The 21,213-nt window shown below is 39.4% G+C and overlaps 1 long non-coding RNA gene across 2 annotated transcripts; it reads left to right on the top strand.

The window, feature by feature from the left end:
• Nucleotides 1-1,288: 1,288 nt before the first annotated feature.
• LOC135449912 (uncharacterized) lies at nt 1,289-17,407 on the top strand. Of its 2 annotated transcripts, none has more exons than XR_010440894.1 (4): nt 1,289-1,394; nt 12,409-12,507; nt 12,673-12,718; nt 12,802-14,504. It is a non-coding gene; the product is annotated as an uncharacterized LOC135449912 (long non-coding RNA). The 2 variants fall into 2 exon arrangements; XR_010440895.1 differs by lacking the exon at nt 12,802-14,504 and adding an exon at nt 17,121-17,407 and having other exon boundaries at nt 1,292-1,394.
• Nucleotides 17,408-21,213: the final 3,806 nt, after the last annotated feature.

The raw sequence follows: 21,213 nt of genomic DNA, 5'->3' as shown, positions 1-21,213 counted from the left end.
TTGCCCATGTCCTTTCTTACGCAGTTGGGTATTTTTTGTGACTGAACCTGAAAACTTTTTTCTAGCTCAAAGACTCAAATACTCCTAACTGAAAAATCTGTCACTTTCATCTGAGAAAGAACTAAAGCAATCACACAAATTCACTTTTCTCTGCTAGATACCGAGTACAAGTCAGTTGATGCAGATTGGTTTCTCACAATGAGGGACAGAGCGCTCTAGAGGGCAGACTTTGCCTGTATTGGGTAGAAGCATTTCCAGCTAAAGACCAAATTCAGTGAGCCCAAATAGCATTTTGACTACTTAGCTTTCTTTGTATTCATAAATCAGACAAATCAATAATTGTTTAAAATGTGAAGGCTTCAGTTTGCTGGTGTTATACGTGAAGTAAAGGCAGCATTAAAGATGTCACACTGAAGAGGTCATGGTGTGACCTCTGTGAATACGCAAGTCACCTTTTAATGGTGTGGCCATTTCCTTTCCATTGCTATTAAGTAGTTTTTTTGTTGAAAATGAGTAAAGGTCTGTACTAGAAATTCAGTTATTTTAAGGTTTCTTGTTGAACCTGGTGCAGTTTCAGAGAATACAACATTTGAAGAGCACACATTGCTCTTTCATAAAAGCACTTGCAAAAAATTTGTTGGGAGCTCTCTGATGATCCCATCAGCAGTGGTATTGGTCACTGAGTCTGTTCTCAATTGGTGATGAAAACTTGTAAGGTGAAATAACATTATCTAATCCCACAAGATCCAGGTTAGTGTTTCCATAGCTACACTTACAGAGTGACAGATGGCCAGCAGGATTTTAAAAAGCCTTTAGTTATCAGTGTTTGTAATGAAAATATCACTGTGCTCAGTGGAGTTGGTACAGTCTGCCTTTATTGAGGGTGTACTATGATCTGTTGTGGGCATCAGCCTGGTGTCCCAGACTGTTTGTGAGATGCACAAGGTAATGTGAGATTAGCAGCACTTTGGCATGGTGCAGAATGGCACTTCTCCTGACTTTTGAAACTGCTCATTTGTTAGTGCAGTGGGTCAGGACTGGGTAATAAGTGACACAGGCTCTCAAGATATTCACAGAAGGCAAATTCCCTTTATTAAGAAACCTATTGCTTTTTGTACCCTAATTTGCTACGGGCGGTCCTGATTGGTCCTTTAATTAAAACACCATCACCATTGGCCAATTAAGAAACCACCCTTTGGTAAACGCATCTCCATAACACATTCCACATGTTCACAACACCAGGTGCAGCAAGATAAGAATTGTTTCTCATTCTTTTCTCTGATCTCACAGACGTTCCTAGAAGGATGCTTGGGAAAGGAGTCTGTTGCTCTCTGTGACCAGAGAGCTGCTGCCACACTCATCCACTTCTAGCCAGCCCTGCACTAAACTTAGAGGTACCAACATGCCACATTTGTGTCTGGAGTGAGTGAGCCTGGAGAAAGGTGTCTGCAAGAAGGCAAAAAGAAGCTGACTTTATTCAGTGTTTTATGATTCTGTTTAATTTCATATCTTGTATATGAAAGCTGAGGGGAAAGAAAGCTAAGATAAAAGAAGAGCTTTGGATTGTTGAATAAAATCCTGCCTTTCCCTCCTTTGCTCCTGGGCTGGTCAGTAAGCGTACAGAAAAAATCATACTTGTTTGTGGCTGTTTGTTTCAACTGAGTGAAGAGGTTGAGATGTGAAAAAAGAAGGTGGGAGACGGTGTAAAATTTAAATATCAGTTTGAAATGTCTGTCTCCTAATTATGGTGGGTTTGATTTTTTTTTTTCTTCGTCTCCTTCTCTGTTTTTTTTTTTCCCAGACCTTTACAACTCACCTTCTATGGTACTCATAATCTTTGCACATAGAATGAAATGATTAATAGCCTGCACTGATTTTTTAAAATAAGGAGATACAGTAGCATGAAGCAGGGAACAGCAGACTTAAATTTTCCATTATGTTTTCACTCCTGGAGAGAGGGTTTGAAAATGATTACTACTATTGGAATGTCAGTGAGCTTTTGAATATTAACAAATTATTTTAAGCATGATAAATACTTTCATTTATATTTTTTTCCTCCTGCTAAATTCTTCATTCTCTTAGGAAGAGATCACATTAAAATTTAAAACAAAATGTTGGAAGAAATAGATTAGTTGTCTGTCTGTCTGTACATGATTACCAAATGAACTGTACATTAAAATGGTGGAGCAATGGGCTGTGCAGATAGAAAAAATAATTTTTAAGAGATCTGTGAAATTTAGAAAGCCAATTACTATACTGCCAAGGGTGAATTTTTCACTAAACATGTCCTGGTAAGTTTAAATGCCTATTAATAAATGTTTAACTGCTTTTTAATGGCAGTGAAGTATAGTGACAGTATGACTTCCACATGAAAATTAGTGATGTTGGCTCTGTGGAACAGGGAGATACATCGCTGTTAATATGGTAGCCCATTTATTACTCTGTCTTAATTCAGCTGCATTCACGGGCAGTGAATTGAGAATATCCTAATCAGTTTGGGTAAAAATTTGAATTAGAACTATGTCAGCATGGTGGCTGTGCACCAGTCTGAAGGTCAGGGAGAAAGGCAAGAGAAGCTGCAGGAAATAGGAGCTGTGTGACAGCACTGGCCCTAGTCCTCAAGCACGGACACACTTTTCACTTTTTCTAGAGCCGCTGTGGGCAAGGGCTACATGAGGCACCTAAAACACTTTCCACTCAATTCTCTCTGACAGTTCTGTTTGGGACAAAACTGTGCTAGATTTTTCTCCACTCAGCCGGTGTTTTCTGCAATCAAGATTGCTTATGAACCACCAAGTACAGTTAATGTTTCAGATCTAACTGCAATCCTAAATTCCTGGTTTTTGTCCCTGTCCAAACTGTTCACACCTTTTCAAAAATCTCTGTTCCTGATAAGGGGGAGCTTTGTCTCAGAGAAGCCTGAGTATCACCAACAGGAACAGGGAGCAGGGTTGCAAAGTTCTCATCCACCACCTGGATTCAGATAGACCATCTTGCAATAGGACTATAGGAACAAACAAAACCCAAGGCTGCCCTCCAGCAGCCATGTATCTTTGGAAGGTATAAGATGCAAACTTAGTGGGCCAAGCAGTGGGTTCATGTGCATGCAAAAATGATATGTCCAACCAATATGAACTGGCTTCTTTGGTGCTGCAGTAATTTATATGATAGTTTCTGCCCTCTTGTGATTCAGGAAGGAATTTGGAAAATATAGTGTTTTAAAAATAAAGTGAGATAAGCTGGGCTGTTGGAGTATTTTCTTACTTCAGGTATTTAAGCTGGTAAACTCTAGTATATTATTTCTTATCTGACATTCTGGCCTAGTCAGAATAATATTCCTCTCCTGATCTGACATCTGTAATTTCCAGTAATCTTTTTTTTCCTGAATGGTTGGGTTATGAGGAGGACCAGAAAGAACCAAGACTTTCTTGGTTCAGAAAGAACGAAGAAACACCAGAAAGAACTAGTGTGGTTGGGGATCCAAATAAAATAAACTTCCAAATAATCGTCCCCTTACAAAATCCTTAACCTTAGCATTCCTGTGTAACTGAGGATCTTAAAGGGCATTTTGCTCCCATGTATTGTTATCCCTGTAGCTATTAGTGTCCATAGGGACAAGGCATCATGACCCTCTTTAGCAGCAGGTCACCTGGCATGGACACTCATGCATAGGCACAGGAAGGGAGTAGAAGCCACATCAGGAGAGGAGACTTGAAAATACCCATGTTCATTCTGCCAGGAAATTTCCAAAGACTTCAAGATAATAGAGAGATATAAACAAAGCTTTCCTGTCCTTGACTTAGAACTGGAGCCAATGTGAAATGGAATCTTACAGGCATTGCTTTGCTCCTTTATCCACAGCCAGTTCTGAGCCAAAGTCTCTGAAACCCTTCAAAGGATGTGCAAGTTTCTGGGGAGGGATTTGTGTCTCATGACTGTGCCTGCACATTGCACATAGTGTTTTTCTTTTGCTGTCCCATAGGTTTCTGAGTGTTAGAGTTCCTCAAGTTTGAGAAGTAAAACCTGGGTTTTATGTGGAACTTTGTCCCTTAGCAGAAACTAGGACTTTGTGTGTTTCATGTTTCCAGTCTTGATTCTGGTCTCCTCTCAATTTCTCTTAATCACTGTGCTCCCGTGGTGTGAAGAGAAAACCCCACACCAAGAGTTTTAGTGCGTGATCTTACTGCCATTTCCCCTCAGTTTAGAAATGTGTATGATAACTGCATCTGTGCATTAACTGTCAAAAATAGTCAACAATAAGGTTTATTTCAAGGTTTCCTCTACTGTTTCCATGTGGGGTCTGGTAGTTAAATAACAGAGTAAGAAGGAGTACGTTTCTATAAAATTGAATGTGACTGCAAAAGATAAATTGTTCATGTAAATGATTGTGGAACTCTATTGAGCACCTTTGATTCAAAGTACTGTGTGTAGATGCCTGAAATATGACTAGTAATTAATTCAGTGAAAGAGCAAATTGAGGATTTCAGTACTACTGGTGTAGTGTGCTGGAAAAGATGTTCAGAAGATGAAATTTAACAGTCTGTGAAATCTTTCTTTTAACTTTCAGAAAGGTTGCCCTTAAGCCTTTTCTTCTGAGAGAGGCAAAATGGTTTTGTATTGAATTAAGATGCACCAGATTTTTCCTTCCAAACATGAAATAAACACAATCCAGCTTTTACCTTGCTGTTATATTCCCCCCCACTCATTATAGTACGTGTCTTAGTCTTGGTCTCATGTGAGATATTTTTTCAGTTTGAATAATTTACCTTTTTTCAGCATTGCTGAACAGGAAATGTTGACAATTAAAAAGCCAATCCTGACTGATGGTAATACGCCCTACAAATTGAAATTTTATGTACAATAAATAGCACATTTATGTTCCCTGCCATTTCCCTTGTTACTTTAGAGTATGTTACTTCTGGCAGGTATAGGTTCTCCACATGTAATTTCTTGTAAAAGCTCAAATTCTCATGCAATCTCCTGACTCTTGTACTGGGGCTTTACCATGCACTTCAGTATACTCAGCATTCCTTTTAAGAAGCAAAAGCGTACAATGCTGCCAGTAGTCTACAAAAATATACTGGCTGTCTGGGTCTGCATGCATAGGAAAGTTGTGCTCTCATTAGAGAAATTCACTTTGTCTTGTTCTGGAAAATTAAAAGAAGAAGTCACAGAAAGAATGGAGGAAAAGCTTTTGTTTTCAAATAATTTTAAATATGGAGAGACACAGTGCTGAGGAAGAAACAATTTGTTTACACATTTCTTGGCACAGATCTCTTGCACTTCAGTAGTTGGGAATGAGAAGTAATGGGCACATTCTAATCCAGATACTTTGGGCTTCTTTCTGTAAGGCAAAATAATGGGCATTGATTGTCTGAAATGATAGGGTATCTTCTTTGCTCTGCCTGAACTGTTCTGTGCATCAATGTCTTCAGAGAAGAGAATAGTAAGAATTAAAAGGTGGTTTGATCTTATGAAAAAGGTGCTGTAAAGATCAGTGACTGGGTGCTGAAGTCAAATTCCAAGAATAAATTAGACAAGCATGTTACAGTCTGTCCACAGCAGTGGAGCTGGACTAGGCCCTGGGACAAACAGCACTGGGTTGGAGGAATAGCTGCTCTGTGCACTGAAGCCCAGTTGCCTTTTGTTACAGGGCTTGCAAGGGTTTTTCAGGGTGAAGAGAGAGACGAGAATGTTAAACTCATGTTCAGAAGGCTTGATTTATTATTTTATGATATATATTACATTATAACTATACAAAAAAGAAATAGAAAGTTCTCAGAAAGCTAGCTAAGCTAAGAATAGAAAAGGAATGAATAAAAAAGTTCTGTGTCCAGGCAGAAAGCAAGTAAAGCTCTGCCGTGAGTGGTCAGTAAATCCAAACATCCACCCGAGACCAATCACGAATCCACCTGTTACATTCCACAGCAGCAGATAACCATTGTTTACATTTGTTGCTGAGGCCACAGCTTCTCAGAAGGGGGAAAAATCCTAAAGAAAGGATTTTTCACAAAAGATGTCTGTGACAGCCTTTCCAGAAGCTGAAGAACAAGTGGTGAGCTCTGCATGAGGCAGCTGCTTGGGGCGGCAGAAGGGCTGTGCTGTGAGCCAGGAATGCAGTGGGTGCAGGTGTGATAAATAGGTATGATTCGTGCTGATAAAAATTGAAACAGTAATCAATATTGATACAGTAATTAATATTTGAGAATAATAAAATAGTTAATAGTTAAAAGTTGTAATGCCAAAGAAGAGAGGGAGAGGAGGAGCTCCACCACCTCCCCTCCCAGCAGATGTCCTCAAGGACCACAAGAAAGAAGCTGCTAAAAATGACCAAGAACCCGGTTGGGTCCCAGAAAATGCTAATTATAAGGGACTTATTGCCTTGATATGTAGATGCAGTGATACGTTAGTCTTGGCTTACATTGTATTGGCTTGGTGCGCATGTGTAACCCAAAGGTGAATTAAAGGACAAAGAGGAAGAGGAGAGGTCTTCATCCAAAACGACCCCCAAAGACTTGTGCGACCACCAAACCGAGTGGTGGCGCACGCGTGATAAGGAGGGATAACGAGGCGGAGATAGAGATATGACGAACCGAAAATGGGAGGAGATGGCATTGACACATGGCATATAAGGGGTGACTTTCACTTGGCAAGCTTGTACGTGAGGTGGCAAGGGTCATTGAACTCTGCCCTCCGTACCCCGCGGTTGTTTTTGCTTATGCACTATTATTTGAACCAAATTATCCCTTATTTATATATTTTCTAAACTATCCAATTAAAATTGCTGCTACCTTAAATATTGTTTGGGGTTTTTTTTATGATGGGATAATTGGGCAAACATAACACAGGTGACCTGTGTGCCCAGTGCTCAGGGGATGCTGAGTGCATTGCAGGCAAAACCCCAGTGCTGCTCTTGGCAGCTGTCACACAGGGGCTCTCAGCTTGGGCAGGGGGACAGTGGGCTGTAAGTAATGGTGAGATGTGCCCACCAGTTTAGAACGAACGGCAAAATTTTTGAAAATCCTACGTAGTGAGATTGCATCTTGCACTCAAGACTCTAAGAAGTATTGTTCTGTGCACTAGGGTATTCATCCAGCTCTACTGTAGAAGCGCTGCAGCAATGGCTTTAGTCATGGTAGGTGTGGTATTTTGTCAGTTCTTATTAACAAATGCCAGAACGAAAATTGATGAACAGTCTTAATAAAAGCACTGATTGTGCAGTTTAAATCAAGGCAGTTTTGATAATATACTTAATCCTTAAATGTTCATTATTAGATTTACATATTTACACCACTGCAATTAGAAGTTGGTATTTAAAGGGCACACTTCCCATTTCATGTGGGAATTTTTAAAAATTAAAAGCCCATTTCAGGCTTTTAATCATTCTTCTCAAGTTTGCTTTTTCAAACTGCAGAATTAAGGTAAACACATTCATTTGATTCTTTCCCTCTAGGCATGTACTATTTTTTCATCTGGAATGAAATTTATATATTTGGTTTGTCTTGTGCTAATCTGTAAAACAAACAAATAAATAAATAAAGACGTAGTCCTATTCAGCACTAAATGCTTTCAAACCTTTAAAGCAGAGCTGAGGGTAAACAATTTTTTTTTTCCAAGTGTTGACATGGCAACAGTAACCCTCTGAATACAGCTTAAACTTCCACTCTTCCCAGACAAGTGTCTTCGCTCCCTAAACCAAAGACCTCACTGTGCTCTGTAATGGATAAAGATCATGAATTGCAACTGTCTGATCAGCCTCTGACCCTGCACAGGCTTCTCCAGCCCCTTTGGCCAAATTTACAAGAGTGGTTCCATGAAAAGCATTTGCTAAATCAGCGGGGATTACTTCCAGCACCATGGGGAAGCATTGCAGCCACATGAGCACAGGCTGGCAGTGGAAGGTGCAGTTGCAATGCCTCCAGCACAGTGAGACATGCTGCAGGTGCTGCAGGTGCTGCCTGTCCCTGGGGCTGCGGCTGTCACCCAGCCTTGACCTGGCTTTGGTGTACAAACCCATGGCTTCAGAGGAAAGTTCTGAAGAGGTAACTGCCTCCATCTGCATCTCAGTCCTCTGTGAGGAGACTGAATCCCCCGCTGCTCTCAGTGTGTCACACATCCCTCTTTTCACACTTACCAGGGCGCTGTTTTTGCCTCGAGGAACCACAGGGCCTATGCTGTTTGTCTTCCTACAGGAATGGATCTGCAGTGCTGCTGGTGCTGAATGGTAACTGCCTGTGATAAAAGTTTATTTTGCACTTGAGGTGCCCTGTTTTCGTAAGCCCCTTTAGGAGGGCTGCCACATCAGAGCCCCAAATGCTTTTGGTTGTGTAATATTATATAGAGACTTAAAAACCAAAAATGTTTAGCTAGTGACTAGGACAATAATTCAGCACATTTAAATGAAAGATTAAAATCAGACAGGCAACAAGTTCATGCTTCTCTTCTGCTCACCATACATGTTTGGGTATGAAATGCTTTCTCATCAACTAGCAAAAATGCTATTGGCTATAGTAACCCTGTTGTCCAGCTGCCCTTCTTTCTCTCCAGCAGCTGCTGGGGATGGGTTTATCTGTCTTTTTAACAGCATGAAAAATGGTGTTTGTTTTGCATATGCTACTAGAAATAAATTGTATTTAATTTTTAATTTTTCTTTTCCATTCTAGTCCCCCTTTCTGATCTCCAGAGTTAACCTCTCCTTCCCTGTGTTTAAAAGGATGTTCGCCTTTCTTTATTGCTATTTCTCTTGCTTCCTTTCTTTTTTCCTTCCTCTGTTTTTCTATCCATTTCTCCTTTTTCCTTGACTTGTTTTTCCTTTTGTTTTCCCTTTTTTATTTCTCTTATGTCTTTGCCTGTTTCCATTTTTTTATTTCTTGTCTCTGTTTTCCTTTTCTCTTTTCCACCTTTTACCTTTTTTCTTTTTTCTCATCACTGTGGTTTCAGTAAGTGGTGCAGTCTTTGGCCAGGTGGAGACCATGTAGTCTGTTGTGGAGACACTGGAAGGTTCTTCTGCATCCTGGCATGAAAGTGGGAGCACAGCTGGTGGCCAATGGATGGAGAACAGGAGGCTGGGGCAGCTGCCACAGCTCTGGGGGTGTGCCAGGTCCTGTAGGTGGGCAGCCTGCCTAAAGTCACCCTACAGACCCTGTCTCAGAGCTCTGCTCCCAGGTCTTGGTAGGGATAATGATTTTTTTGGTAGAGATCATGATTGTGATCCTGAGAGCATGTTGGAGCACTGCAGATCCAACTTTCCCTGCCCTGAACTGATTTATAGTAACATTCATAAGTTCTCTGGCTAAACTTATCCAGAATTCTTGGTTTCATTTCTGTTTCTGTATGTAAAGCTAAGCAGAGAGCATGTGATTCAGATTAAATTCTTTTTTCTTTTGTCATATACACTGGGGACTCACCTGTCCTCTGACACCTTGTTTTGTTGCTGTGTACAGTGAGATGCTCCTCTTCACCAAAGAAGCAGTGACTGCAGGAAAGTGAGAGAATGAATTTAGGAAGGACTTGTTCTGCTGTGGGAAAATGATGGTGTTCCTTAATTGCATTTATTTGTAAAATAAAAGGCGAGCCTGTAGCATCTCTTAGGGTTATCAGTGCTCCTGTAATCCCAGTCTTGCTCCAAACCAGGGTAGCAGTTGAGGAAATGGCCATTTCCCTGTCAGATGGGAAGGGAGTGCTGCCAATGTGAATGTAGAGGGAACTACTCTGATTTATTCCATCCAACATATGCTGCCTGAATGCCCCAGAATCTGTGATGTTTTTCCAACTTTGTTTTTCATACATGCTCAGTTGTGAATGCAATATTCTGAAGAGCTGACTAACATCAATAATATTTCCAAAATCAATATTTGTATAACATACCAATGGAATTCTGCTGAAATGGAACTGGCTGTTTTGGTACTTTGGGCAGGGAGAGTTTAGACTCACCAAATAGCAGCTAAGGTAGAGAATTGCAATTGAAAATTAAACATACTGTGGGAGGTGTTATATTTAATAGACATGCGACTATTTCAAAATCACTATTACACTTTAAATGTCTGAAATGCAAAAGACAGTGATCTATAACATGTTATTGGTAACCCCAGTATCGCATTTCAGAAATCGCCTAATTCAAGCCATAATGAATTTAATTCTGCATCGCAGTGGTATGAAAATTTTGATACCTTTGGCAACCTTCCATTTACAACAGGTTTCCACGGTGGAACAAGCAGACCACCAACACTCTAACCAGCAGCTGGCTCTTCCACTGCTGAAATCTAACTGCACATACCTGGATCAGTAAATTAGCAAGGAGTTAACACAGGTGCCTTGCCTTACTTGGAATCACTGAGGTATAGCTAGCTATTTTATTCCTACTGATTTTTGTTACTGCAAAGCATCTTTTCTGTGTAGTTTTACCTGACTGCTTTGGCTGCTGATGGGGGGGAGACTGTGTTCCTTATTCCTCACCACTAGCTTGGTGTCAGACTGATCAGGACCTTGTAAGGGGTTATTGCCACTTCAGAGGAAGGCTAAAATGCAAGGAAAGGAGCTGTCAATCATCATCACTAGTCAAACTCATTACAGAGGAGGAACTATTTTAAATAAAGACTTTCTTGCCAAAAGGGTGTTAACAGGTAAAAGTGTTCATGTAATTTATTCAGAGAAGTTTTTGATAACTGTCAAGTTATTCAACAGCTTTCTCTCATTATCCTTTACTTCATGTACTTTGACTTGGCAAAGCCTTTAGGAAGACATTTAATCAGAAGTATGCAAATAGTCCTGTTAGCTTCTACAGGAAATTGGCACTTAGGAATAGAAAATCTTAAATATTTTCTAAATGTTGAGACATATTGGTAGTAGTTATATATTATGAGTTATGTGGCCTTTTTCTTTTCTGCTGTGCAGTTAGAGAATTGTTCTGCAAGTTTTCAAATATTTCCTAAGCGAGGCTTTCCAAACCATTCTACAGATGCTGCTACTCTGTGACCTGAAAATGTTTCTGTTTCCATGCTAAAATACAAATACTAAGAAGTTAGCAAAGAAAGATTTTTTGATTGAATATAAATTTTTATTCATCATTATGTATTTTTAATTGAATTAGCTAAACCTGGTCCTAAAATAACACTTTAAATTAGAAATTGAAGTACTTAACTTAGAAAATGTCATATATTTTTTTCTGTCATGCCTATTTGCACAATGCAAGTATCAAAGGCCCTGGTTTCTCCAGAGTGCCTTACAGGGAGAATGAAGTGTTTATAAGAAAAAAAGAATTTGGATTTCCTTGATTTTTTCATGATTTCTTCAATTGAATTGGTCTAATGTTGCAAATACTTATGAATTGTCTTTGTTTCCTATCTATCCTGATGGAAACGGGCTATCCTTTAGGGAGGGACGTACGAGGCTGACACCCTAACTCTGGTCATATGAACTTACAGTAACAGGAGACTTGTATTGTATTTTTCTTTTCCATAAATTGAAGACTTGGCCAAGGATACTAAAGGCTTAAATTCAAATAACCTATTTTCTGTGGCTGCAGCTGTCTTCACAGAGAGCAGCAGGCACAGTTTCCCAAGGATTTTTCTTGGGAAGGCAGTGAGAAGCACAGAGAAAAGAAGAGAAAACAATTCTTATCTCTGTTCACTGCTCCTATTGTTTTGCACATGTGGAATGGGTTTATGGAGATTGTTTACCCAAAGTGATTTGTTAATTGGACACCAGTGAAGGTTGTTTTGATTCCTCGGCCAATCAGGTCAAAGCTGTGTCCTGGCTGTCTCAGACAGTCGTGGGTTTTTCTTTAGTATAGTATTGTATCTCTTTAGTATGTAATTTAACATAATATTAGTGTAATATAGCATAGTTTCAATAAAGCAATTGTTCAGCCTTCTGAATCATGGAGTCAGAGCACATTATTCCCTGCCTGGGGGATCGCCTGCATCGATAATTTTCTACTTCAGTTTTTGTGCATCTGTGAATGGCCACAGATTTTCAGAAACAAATATCAGGAAAAATATTTTACAGCGGAATTTAGGGGAAAACTAAATGATCTGAGTCTGGGCCTAGAGTGTCTTTATCTCCATGTTACAAACTAATTAGTTACAACACAAATAATGCCCAAAGGCATGCCATAAGGGAAGTGGAGAAGTGAAGAGCAGAAGGGCTGTTCAGGCTCCTCCCTGTTTCCCCCATGCAGGGCTTTACCTGTATTTGTTGCAGCTTGCTGGTGAAATACAATCAGTTCTGGGGGTTTCCTTGTGCCTGTTTCTTACCAGAGTACAGCTGGTACTCTGTATGCGGGGCTGCGGAACTGCAAGTGCTCCAGTTAGTTCCATTTCAGATATTAGAGTGAGCATAATTTTGAATGTGAAATCGTGGCAGTGTTCTGAAATCACGTGTGCCTTGTCTTTCACTGCATCCTTTTAGGTTCAGAACACCTAGAGACAAATGAGATGGAAAAAGGCCTCTGTGACACAAGTCCCTGCTGGCCCTGACTGTACAAGCAGGAAGAGACCTAGACAGAAGGTAAGAAAATCTTGTTTTAATTTTTAACTGATGTAAAGCCTAATGAGGTGAGTTTAATTTATTTGGCTACTAGCAATGGTATTTAAATGAAGCACATAATTTGTTAAATACTAACAAATATGCTTCAGGCTGTACAGCTAATGTAATTTTTTGCTTCACTGGTAGCCTTGGAGGCATTTGATTTCCCTTAGCCCAAACTTCAACTTCATCTGTAAGTAGACCATACCAGCAGGTTTGATCAAGCATTTTTGTTTGTCACATTTGTAAAACACAGCATTTTAATTTCTTCTTTAGCCTACTGGACCCTTCCAAAGCCCATGCTGCCTGTCCATCTGCCATTTCAGATGTTAGTCCATGCAGGAATGCTGAGTGAGCCACAGTATTTGCTCTGTTCTTGTTCCATTGAACATCTTGTTGTGTATAATTCTGCTGCTTGGTTTGTTTCTCAATGGTGTTAAGATTAGGCAGTGGAGGAGTTTCTGACAACTGTAAAAACCATGTCTAATGGTTTTGTCAAACTGAAGGTTACAAATTTTAGTACCTTACTACAACTTTCATTGCAAGTACTTAAATGCACTCTGAACCTGTAAATTTTCTTCATTGTTTCTTGGCCTTGAGCCTGTATTTTGTTAGACAGGGCATGCAGCATGGAGTCCTCTGGAACCACTGCAAGCTAGATGCACACACCCTTGCAACCTTGCGCATGGAAGAGCTTGGGGTATTTGAATACATATTGGGTCCTATGCATAATTTATTATTTCAGTGTATTTCCCAAAGGCTGTGCAGTTATTTTGGGGGAGGGAATAAAGGGAGTATTGCTGGGTTATTTTCCTGACAGAATGTTGTATGAAACTCCAGAGAGCTATTTTAAACATATGATAAATATAAAACTGGACTAAGAGGTACTTTGAATGAGACATTTTTTGGTGAAAATTCTTTTGATATCAAGCCACATAAATATTGAGAACTTCATAATGAATTTAGTTGCAGAGATTTTGATGGGCATTTTAATATCAAAGTAAATTGCTATTAGAAGGAAAAATTAAATGCTTTCCAGCTATGAAACACTGCAATGAATATAAATTGTGGAGATATTGGGAATGGTTGTTGCACAGCAAGACCAGTCTTAAAAGAGGAAAGAAATCTTGATTGTAATAATTGTGTTTGTAAAACAAGAAAGACAACACAAAATTTTCAAGTAATATGCAGAATTAGTAAAATGTTCTTGCAGGAACATTTTACCAGGAAAAAAGGGAAATATTCTATTCCAGATAGGGAGAGGAAAAGCATTACTTGACTCACAAATCATCTGGAGGAACATTTATGTTCTCTGTCAAATATATGTAAATTAAACCATATTTTAAATATTTTCATGGCCAGATAGAACATGTCTCAAGGGCAATCCAAGGAAGGAGAACATTTGATAAGCACATGTAGCTCTGGGCAAAGCTCTGTGCGTTCCCACACATCTGTGATGCCAGTGAGCTCTGCACCATGCCACATGTTTTTTTCCTTCTCCTTAAGCTCTGAATCAAATCCTTTTGAAATCAGTAGAGTTCTGTCTATAGACTTCAAAGATGAAGCGCTGTGGAGAAAGTGCAGGTCAGGATTCATTTCCTTTTGCTTTCCTTTTCCCTTAGTTTCCTTAATTTCAGAAAGGCATATGCTATATTGCATCTGTTCTCATACAGTCCTGGGCCATGAGCCACCAGAGCCTGGCATCATGTCATTGGGCTGTCAAAACAGGGAGGAGCACAGTTCTTCTTCTCTTCTCCTGGCTCCTTTAGTGTCTGGCTCCTTCCACCAGAGCTTTTTTCCCTTCTCATGATATAGAAGAAAGTATGTGTCATCTTAATGATATTATTTTATGGTATTCTGGTTTTCAGCTGTGAGATGAACATCAGATGCTTACATGCTCTCTTTACCCACCCACAATGTGTGTGCATGCATATAAATTCATACTGTACCATTGCTGCTATAAAATTTTTCAGAATTTAGAAATTACCATGAGTGGGTATTTATGGGAGAAAAGGAGAAACAAATGATGTCCCCATCTTGCTACAGGGATAACACTATAGCTTAGCTTTTTTGCATCAAATGGAAGGACAAAGTGTTTCCTAGAAATCTGAAAACGTGATGAAATCTAGATCAATTTTGGAGGCTAAGTAATCCACTTAAAATTTTTTCCTTCCTTTCTCCTTTTTTTCCCCAGTAGGGCCCAGACAAGTCTATGGCCATTTGAAAACCAGGGACCAAATATTATACCCTTTTCTCTCTCTGCTGCTGTCCTTCCTTGTGTCCCTTCCCTTTCCAATGCATTTTTTCCAAGCAATTTCACAGTTAGTGGTTGAATATATTTGTGAGACAAGTGGTATTGCTGAAAACATAACTCTCCCTCCCCTTCTTCACCCCAGAGAAAGAGCAACAAAAGCCCATCTTATACAAAGTATAAGATTATCATAGTATACACTGGATGTAGTCTGAAGTTGGAAAGAAGTTAAACCAGGGAAATTTCAAGTTAATCCTATAAACACCATTGCTTGTGGGCCATCTTCCCTGTCTCCTGCTACTCTCTGTGCTGTGTCCCAGTACTTGAGCCCTTTTCCCTGGTCAGAGGAGAGCTCTGGATTCATGTGCAGCCCAGCACTAGCACTGACAACCTGTGAAGGTGCCCAGGCAGATGTTGTTGTGGGAGAGGGCTGCTGGGGTCCCTCAGTAACAGCTGGTTAGACCTGATGAATCCAAAATTTATGCTGAGTTTATGTATGCAAGAAGAGTAGAAGATGTGCTTATGTCCGGTGTGTGACCACTGGTGGGTTTTATTAACTATGAAAGGTTTTACACGTTTTGCCAAAGCAGAAAAGAGAGAAAGCAAACAGTGTTCAGCTGAGCAGTGAAAGAAGCTGAGCTGGAGAAAACAAGCAACTACTTGTTGGAAGTTTACCCAACACATAACTGATGACTCAGTAAGTCTAGGTGGCAGACTACCAAGAAAAAATGGGACTGGCATTTTCCACCCCTGTGGTTCTATAGATCCTTGAAATAGAGGAGTTTGCTCACAAATTGCATTTTAAACTAGAGATGTGGAGAGTTGGAAAACAGATCATCTATCCATGGAATTTGCTGTTCCTGCCCAGAGATCTGGAAGGGATAAAGTAGGGCTGCTGTATGAGCTTTGTGCCAGAGGAGTTTTACTCTGAGGACATACCTAGCAGGATCATGGCAGTTTTGTACACCAGGTTCTTTGCACTTAAGCTATAGTCATTGTGGCTCCCCCTTAAATATCTAGAGTGTGAGATTCTGGAAACACTAGCAAAAAATAATATTTTTTACAACACATCTTAGTGGAAGGAGGACACTGAACAAGTCACAGAAACAGATGCATTTACTTTTTAGCTGCTATGAACAAAGCAAAAATACTTTCAAATATGTTGTGTTGAGATCTCACTGGGGAAAACAACAAAAAGAATCATCAACTAAGCAAAATTAACTATCCTAATTCAGAGTCTTAGTGTGATAGCCACTGTGAGACTGAAGGGTCCTCATACCTGCTTGTAAAAGGCCATCCTCTGCCTTTTCTCCTTAGTGATTTCAGTGCAGCTGCCCCTCTCCTCATTCCCAGGAGAGAGGGGTGATGTAGGTGAATCAGTCAGAGGCCTGGAGTGCTCAGTCAGACTCTTCAGAGGAAATTCTCTGTAGCATTATGCAAACAATTCCTTACACCATTAGGTAGTGACTGAGATGGGAGTGATACCAGGACCCTGCCTGTCCCTTAGAATCCCTCTCCCTCCCCTTCACATGCTTTAGCTGCAGCTGGACCCATTGGCATGTGCATACTCACCCCTCTCTAAATGCCAGCTCCCAGCAGACATCTCACATCTTTCTGGGATTGAAACCTTTAAAGAGTGTCATTGCTATTAGCTGGGAGGCAGAATTTTACATCTGCAATGTGTATACAACTACATCTATAAATATATATATATGATATATATGGATTACCATTGATAACAACCTGTTAAGCGCTCTGCCAATAGATAGTTTAGGACTTGGGAATGAGAAAATAAAGAAAAAGTGTAGCATTCTGAATTTAAATATAAACTTCTGCATAAAAGTGTAGAATATGCCTTGTGAGTTGCACGTAGATGTGCATGTCATTTAGTAAGTAAAATAGTGTATTTTTAATGTCAGTTCTCAGTGTTGGTCCATCATGACAGGAGCAACAGCAATCTAAGAGAGTTTAATCACAGTAAGGGCTTACTTTTTCCCCTGGCCAATGGAGTCCACTATCCTCTAAGTGCATTCCCTTATTCTGGCCTTCCCTGTTTGCCTTTACATTTGTGTCTGCTAGAAAAAGAGCCAAAATGCTACAGAGATTAATTAACCAAATCTTCTTTAATCTATTTTTTTAAACAGCCATCATGTAAAAGTGTTTTTAACTGTCAGCTCTCCTTGCAAACAACATAATACAATTTGTTTTCATTCTCTTAGCTGATTTGGGCTGTCATAAATGCTAAGCCTTTCAGTAAATCAACTAATATTTAATACTTTACCTAACTATCTGCAAGCAAAAGGTCTTGCTTTTATTTTAATGTTAATATATTCATTTTATACAGGTCTTTTAAATTATTCACATCATATCTTAACAAGCCTCTTGGACAGAAAATAATAATAATAAAACAAACAGTATTCATGTATTCATTGATGGAGATTACCAGCTGTTTTCAATGAAAATGATGAAACTATGAAGAGCGACGAAAGATGTAAACCAAAAGGATTACCTAATTATCAGTGTGCATGTGAAATAATACCAGCAGATTTGTAGATGATGCAAAAAAATGGCCATTTTCTGCTTGTGTAGAGTTAGGTGGATATTGCAATTTACCTTTTATTATTTTAGCAAGGGCTGAATCAGAGCCATCAGGAGTTCTACTGTAAAGGCATGAGAGAGAGATTATAAGAGCTCTGTTTTCACATTCTTTTGATACAATAATGGAATTCTGATAGAAAAAATAAGGAAAAGAAAGAAATGATTCTGAGAGAAATGAGAAGGTTGATCAGGGAATTTGGTTAACATTCGGACAAGCAGTTTTGAATTCTGGATTTTCAGTAATAGGTAAAACTCCTGAGAACTTCAGAAAGCCCATTTGATGTGAGGCTTTTGTTAAAAACATTTGAGAAAAAAACACCCCAAAACAAACTGTGAGTATGTATCTGCAATAGAAGGGGAGGAAATGGAAGAATGATTTATCTCAACTGAAACAAACATTGTGCAGCAGCATTGATTAGTTCCCTAAAGAATTCCTGTCATTTGCTCACTTGCACTGTGCACATAAATGGCCAAAGGAGCGCAAGTGAAATTATAGATCTGTGCACCTCAAATGCAGTTGTGCCATTCAGTTGAGCCTAACTGTTTAATTCCCAGATTGTGGTGTTTTATATTTGGGAAAAAAATACAATTCCGACCATGAGCTTTTTGAAAACAGTTTTCTTTGTTTTTCTCCTTTTATTATTACTAATTTATTTTTAAAGATAAAAGTAAGGAATTTTCTAAATTTGAAAGACATAAGAAGGATACAGTTCCATAGCAGGGATGTGAGCCATTACCAAATGTCTTACATGACAGAGTCCAGAGCACAATGTTCAGCCAGTGCCTTGTTCCTGGGCCTTTAGAATCTGGTGAGACCAACTGGCCAAAGCAGTCTCCCTGTGGGATGGCAGCTCAGCCAAGGGCATCCCAGCTTCTGTTCAGGCCCTGCCGTGGCAGCCTGGGGGTGCTTAAGGCTGCCCCTCAGGTGTTGGAATCCATAAAATTAGAGAGTTTTGAGAAAGTTGTGTAAAAGGCCCCCAAAACAGCAAGGACAGTGAAATGCCAAAGCAGCAGAAAAAGTTTTCTAAGCTGTAGCGCAGATGTGAGAAATACAAAAATAAGCCTATGTGATTTGCTTTGCTAAGTTGCAAAACGTATATTCAAGTATTCATTTAGAAGGTTAAGTGTGAATAAAACTCTGTGCTTTGTCTCTTATAAACGAACCATTGTATGAGAAAAATAGGCTGCTATTGTTTTAGCCACAGTTACGTTTGCTTCATATGGTTGGATAGAACTACTGTCAATATATTTTTGCCCTATGTGATTGGCTGAATCTTAGACTGAGACTGTCTTATGCTATGTTTCTTTGGCATTCTGTTTGATCAGTGAGCTGTTAGCATCTTTCTTCTCCATTGTCATAACAATGTAATTAGGCTGATGCTGAGAAAATAAAAGCTCTAGACGCTGATTTCAAGTGTCCCGTCCTGTTCGTGGCTGCATATAAACTGCCAGCGAAGCATCAGGGACTCCAGGCTAAGCTGGAGCTTTCCCGAAGTTCTGCAGCTGGTACCTGTAGGAAGAATGCCTTTCTGAAACAATGACTCCTCTCAGGGTTTAAATCCAGAGAAAATAAATGGCAGATAGAAGGGATTAGTGTCCTATATACCACAGCTGGTTTTCACAGCAACAGGCAGTGTTGTGACAGCATTTCTCAAGAACAAGTTGAGGGGTAGAATGACAGGTAAATTGAGAATCCTGCATAATCAGAGATATTTACAGAAGCTAGCAGGATTCACTGGTAGTCTTTCTTCTGTGTAGGATGTGATAAAACTCTGTTTTTAAATCAGCAGGATATCCTCATATAATTAATGTCCACACTTTTCCTCCTGTAGTTCTGCTCAATTATTCAGGATGATGTCAAACAACACACCTGCCAAAATTTATTCTAGAATATAAGGAGTTTCCATGGCATGGACCTAGTTTAACTGGGAATAATTCAGAAGTGATGATGTTCCAGCACATTCCTGTGTGTGGGGAGCTGTTTGTCATTTTCTGTTTCAATGCAGATGTTAGCAGAGCACAGACCAGGAGATAAGTGCTTTAAATAGGGCATCCAATAGGTCTGAACCAAAGCCTTCCATAAATATTCAAGAAAATGCTGCTTCCCTTGAAGCCTGAGGCTAAATCTGTCAAACCCTGTCACTTCAGGAGAACTATACAGTTGAGCTCATTATGAACCTTGTGATTTTAAGTCTTCAAATCATCTGTTGCTATTAGGTAAAATCTGCAAATTATTTAAAGGAGTATTTTAATATTGAGCCATAATATTTGGTTAAGAAAATATGATTGAATTGCTGATATTGTTCCATATTTTGTTATGCCAAAAGAGAAAAAGAAAGGGTTTAAGAGAGATATGGAGAACAGAGAAAGAAGGAACAAGAGTGGCACACCAGAACTGCAATGATTTAAATGGGTATGGGAAAAAACAAAAAGGAATTACTTGTTATTTTTTTGAGCAAAGATGATTTACCTTATTTTTTAGAAAAAAATTGCAAACTGCAAATTTCTAAATCATCTAAAATTCACACCTGTTCCATTCCCATTACAGACAGAGAGGAGAGTGGAGTATCTGTTTACATGATCTCCTTGTCTATTGTTCTCCAGTTGTGGGGTTTTCCTTGGAAGGATGTGGTGTGACTCATCAGGTGAATATTCAGCTAGAATGAAGGGGTTCCCACAGTCTCTACTTCATCTACCATCTATATTTTTATCCTTGCAATTATTTAGTTTATTCAGTGGGAGAGCTACACCATTATTTTCTGTTGCTCTATAAATATAAATGAGAAACAGTTCTGTTGGTACATTTAAATAAGGTAAGCAGCAGAAGAAATTCAACTCAGAGTACATTGCCACATCAAACAGCTAAATCAGAGTGCTGTAATGAAACATGTCTGAACTGATGCAGCTTCTTGCTGTTCTTCTGGAAATATGCCAAAAGTAGTTGAGGGGGAAAAATAAAGGGTGAAGAAAAAATAGTCAGATTTCCAGTATTTGAGCTCAAATTCCCTCAAAGCAGAGATCATTGAGACTACACCTGTGGGTTTTTTTCACTTTACTAATAAATCCTCTCTGGATGTGCCAGTCAAGACAAAGACTTGTAGGAATTGTCATGTTAACATAAGCTCTCATCTTGGAAAGAACTATGTGTGCTGGACCTCCCTTAGGTGCAAGCATCACCTGGGTATTTGCACATAGTAGATTTTGGGCCAGATCCGAGCAGCATTTGCTGTAGAGCAGAGTATTTATTGCTGGGAATGGTCAGGTGGGGAGATGATATTCAGTCCTGATTCACAGAATCTCCTGAATCTTCTCTCGTATATATTGAGTCAGAACCTAATGATATTCACTATTTCAAAAAACCCTAACAAATCAGCAAGTATAAGTTTCTGTCACGAGCATTTTATTCCTAAAATACTGATGTTTAGGACTTTATAAATTAGTTTGACTTGACTATTTAAAAAAAATTACAGAAAATGTTTATCTTTTTGACCACGAAAATGTGAGAAGCAAGTGTAAACACAGAGAATGCTGAAGAGTTAGTGAAATGAAATGTGATATGGACATTTTGTTTGAAAATCAGTATGTCCTCTCTTTGGGAAGGAGAGTTCTTTCTGGGCTTTCTCTGTTAGGGGTACCTAGGTCCTTCCTGGCAGCATATTCATCAACAGCAACTCCAAGGAGGCCTGGATTGTTACTAGAAGTGCATTGCTGCCTTTGCAAGTAATATGTCATCACAGCTGAAATCGAGATTTGTCTGCATGGAAACCCCAGTTTTCTTAACTAGCTTAAGAAAGTGGGACAGCTCTCTTTTCAGCTTTTTGCTGAAGGAAGTTGAATCA

This window comes from Zonotrichia leucophrys, chromosome 6 (assembly GCF_028769735.1).
Source record: "Zonotrichia leucophrys gambelii isolate GWCS_2022_RI chromosome 6, RI_Zleu_2.0, whole genome shotgun sequence".
In the NCBI taxonomy this organism is placed as follows: Eukaryota; Metazoa; Chordata; class Aves; order Passeriformes; family Passerellidae; genus Zonotrichia; species Zonotrichia leucophrys.
The sequence above is the reverse complement of the archived record's forward strand: the minus strand, read 5'-3'. Positions and strand labels throughout refer to the sequence as shown.